This window comes from Mus pahari, chromosome 3, assembly GCF_900095145.1.
Source record: "Mus pahari chromosome 3, PAHARI_EIJ_v1.1, whole genome shotgun sequence".
NCBI lineage: Eukaryota > Metazoa > Chordata > Mammalia > Rodentia > Muridae > Mus > Mus pahari.
The window spans coordinates 117,648,414-117,652,849 of NC_034592.1; positions in this window are offsets into that span (position 1 = coordinate 117,648,414).

Sequence of the window (4,436 nt, forward strand, 5' to 3'; positions counted from 1 at the left end):
ACACACACACACACACACACACTCTTCCCCCACAGGAATGCACCTGTAAAATATAATCTCATTTCTTCTTTTCCCAAAGCTAGCCTCTACTCAAGAGTGGGAGAGGAAAACTGACTTTTCCTTAACACAGCAAGAAATCAAAGACTCATCCGAGTCCTGGGCTTTGGTACACGTTGCCAGATCACCATTTAGAAAGGTAAATTTTAACATACCAACAAGAGCACGCACTTATGTACATTTGATCATTTCTAAGAACATTGTCTTTTCTAATACATATTTCTAAGAACAGTTTGTTCTTTTCTTTAAGCATTATACTGTGCTGGCTACTTTTATGTCAACTTGATACAGCTAGATTCATTTGAGAAGAGGGACTCTCAGTTGTGAAAATGCCTCCATCAGATTGGCCTGTGGGAAAGCCTGTGTTTATTCACTTTCTTGATTGATGATTAATGCAGAAGAGCCCAGTTCTACTGAGTCCTGCATGGCTGAGCAAGGCATAGTGTGACATTGTTCCTGCCCCTGGAGCAGAGTTGATAGGGCATGGACCTCCATGAGCGTTGATTGTTGCTCGGAGTGAGACTTGTTTGTACAGTGATGTGCATAATTTACTTTATCTTCCTTCTTTGCAAAATATTCTCCCTGCCAAGGTTATCAGGGAATGTTCTCTCTGCTAAATTTAAGGACTCCATGATAATTAGATAATATTATAATTAGAGTCTGGGAGGTAAGGGTGTGTCTAATAGCAAAATGGTAAGTGCTATGACCTTCAGGACAGCCCTTAAAGCTAGGAGAATGAACTTGAAACACAGAAGTTGAAGAATATATACTTTCTCAACTATGCAAAGTATAAGGATGTAATATTAATTATATGAAGGGCTTCTCTGTTCTAAAAGAACAGAGATAACAGAGACAGCTGTAGTGTGAGCCAGCTTTTCAGAACGACATTAAGGAAGGAGATAAAGAGATTTAGGGAGTGGTGATCAAAGGGCAAGACACCACCCAGCTAAGTTTATTGTTTGTGCTTACAAAGGCAGGCAAATTATGAGTTCAAGGTCAGCCTGGGACAGAGATCTAGGCATGGTGGAAATGGTGATTTCAGAGCGAGATCCCACCCAGTTAGCTTATTGTCTGCTCTTACAAGGGCAGACAGATCTCTCAATTCATTTGCCATGTTTAAAACAACAACAACATGCTGGGCGGTGGTGGTGGACGCCTTTGATCCCAGCACTCAGAAGGCAGAGGCAGGTGGATTTCTGAGTTCGAGGCCAGCTTGGTCTACAAAGTGAATTCCAGGACAGACAGGGTTATACAGAGAAACCCTGTCTTGAAAAACTAAAAAAACAAAAAACAAAAAACAAAAAAAAACCCACCACTACCAACAATAAAATGTACTTGCTGTGTTTTCTAAGAATCAAGGGGCTAAGGCCATAAAATGCCGATTCATGTAATAATCAAAATTGATATGCAAATAAAAGACTGGGCTTTGGTCTTCAGGAACTGAACTGTCTGGTTATCTCTGGAGAGTCATAAGACTATCAGCTTGCACCCACCTTTTTAACTTTGAGTTGTTTCTTTCAGTTCTCCCAAACACCCCTTCCTCAGGACCCCTCTTCAAGCCAAAGCTAGTCATTGGCACAGTTCACTGTGGGCGGTGTCACCCCTTGGCTGCTGGGACTAGATGCAATAAGAAAGCAGGCTGAGCAAGCAATGATAAGCAGGCCAGTAAGCAGCACCCCTCCACGGTTTCTCTAGTTCCTGCCTCCAGTGCCTGCCCTGCTTGAGTTCCCGCTCTAGCTTCTCTCAGGGGTGGATGGACTGTTACGTGGAAGTGTAAGATAAACCCTTTCCTCCCCAAGTTGTCCCTCCTCAACATGGTGTTTCTCACACAATAGAGATCCTAACTGAGACATATGCCTATCAATTTCTGTGGAATGTTTTGAAATTGAGTTTCCAAGAAACCTAAGTTTCAAGAAATGAGCTGTTTCTTAAGGCATTGATAGATGTTTAATCACCTCTCTTTCTTCTTTTGTTTTTTGTTTTTTGAGACAGGGACCATGTAACTATAGCTATCCTTGGAACTTGCTTTGTAGACCAGGCTGGACTCAAACTCAGAGATCCACCTGCTTTTTTGCCTGACTGCTGGGACTAAAGGGTGTGGTTCACCATCATTCCCTGCTTAACCACATTTCTTCATCACTTTTTTCAAGTTGACATCTTTATGGGGATTTATATAGATGTCCTTGTTGAAAGTGTAAAAGGATACTAAATGAAAAATAATAAATTTTAACAGTTTTAAACATGGTATTTGTCCCAATGTCAAACATCCAAAAGCTATTCACAAGATATAGCTTCAATATTTTAAGATCTATTTTAATTATCTTAATTGTGTATGTGTGTGCATCTCTCTCTCTCTCTCTCTCTCTCCCTCCCTCTGTGTGTGTGTGTGTGTGTGTGTGTGTGTGTGTGTGTGTATGCACATGTGTTTGTGGACCTGAGTGCAGGTGCCAACACAGGTCAGAGGTTGGATTCCCCTGGAGCTGGGGTCTCAAATGGTTATGAGATGCCCTGTATAGGTACTAGGAACCAAAACTGCACCTTCTGCAAGAACAGCAAGTATCTTAACTACTAAGTCATCTTTTTAGCCCAGAATTTGTAGCCTTAACTGGGTAGAAGTCTTTAAGACTTTAGACACGTGAGATTAAGTACACATAAATAGCTTCAGTTTCACATAAATGATTTTATAAACACTTCTCAAGCTCAGGTTTGTTTTTTTAAAAAGAAAAATTACACTGTGGTCTTGAAAACATGAAATATTGATAGGATTCTATTTCAGAGACAACTTATGATGAGTTCATTAGCTTGTCAGAGAGAGTGGTCAAGCATGCTTAGGCATTCAGAAGTGTGTGTTTTTTTTTTTTTTACTTTGTACTGATTCACTAAGCTACAGACTTGTGGATCCTTCATTTTTCTCATAAACACTTGTTACTTTAATTGGAGCACTTCAACATGGTTTACCGGCATATGCCCAGGCTAGCTGTATTGGAAAGTATAATAAAATAACATATTTAATGTGACACATTGTATAAAATCTTAGAAAAGTAATATAATACACTACAATAAAATAACCCATTGGAAAAATACACAACTGGGTAGGTATTGTTGAAGGAAACATTTGAAGTCTGTACACCAGTAATTTTCTAGTGGTTAATAAAGCATTACTGTGTCTAACAGAAGCTGTGTTAATACTCCCTGTGTGTTCTTATTTAACAGCTTTGATGTATACAAGCATACTATGCTATACATGATACACAGGAGCAAATTTCTACGGATGGCATTTGATTATTTAGAAATGCTGTTGTTGTGGTAAGATTTTCAAGTTGCAGTATTGTCTTATAAAAAGTGTTAGAAAGTGCATGTGAGTCACTTAGTGGATGTCCGTGGAGAGGTGGCTTAGCAGTTATGAGCACTTGCTGTTCATGAAGGACTCAGGTCCAGTTCCAGAGGCTCAGAGCCCTCTTCTGGCATCCATGGGTACTGCAGTCATGCGACAGACATACATGCAGACAAAAATACCCATTAAACATGAAGTGAAAAATACCCATCAAACATGTTAAAAAATAATTGAAGACAGTGCCTGTCCCTCTGAACATATATCACCGGATCAGTTTACTGGATCCTTATGACATCAGCTTCTCGAGCAGACACTTGACACTCTGCCTTTCCTATGACAACATGCTCCTTGCAAACATCATGAGAGGACTGCAAACAACCAATGATCCCCCTTCCTCCCAGAAAGATAACACAACGGCATGTAAGGAAGCTTGACAGATAGGAAAGGACAGGGTACAATGGAGGTTTCTAATTGAGTACCTTTGTGTTCTGTGTGAATCTGTTAATCTAATTTAAAATAATTTAAACACACGATTAGCAAAAGTGAAGACAAAGCATGCCATTTTAAACCAGAAGAACATGATTTTTTTTCCAACATTTTATATTCATGGCAAGTGCTTCTTTGCTGTACAAAAATTTTGCCAATTTAATTTTACTAATAGAATATTTTGCATGAGGAAGATTGAGATCTAGTTAGAGAGTGTGACAAGCTTAAACTCTTTATCTAAGAAAAGCACAGATCTCCGTGTTTGATTTTGGAGCCCTACCTAATACAAGACTTCCCGTTCCCCCTCCTAAAATGTATTAGTGAAACGTAATTGTTTTTACAAATTTGAGTATTATTTTTCCACACTCTTGTTGAAATAATGGTGAAGTTTTAGGACATTAGCACAGTAGTCTTGTGTCACTTCACTGCTCAAGCAAGACACACTACATCTTTGGCTCAGACACAGGACCCTTGGCTGATGGAAATCTGATGGAGTTACATGGGGTTGAATGTGGCCACTTACTATTCATGGGATTTCACATTTAATCAGCTTCTTTGA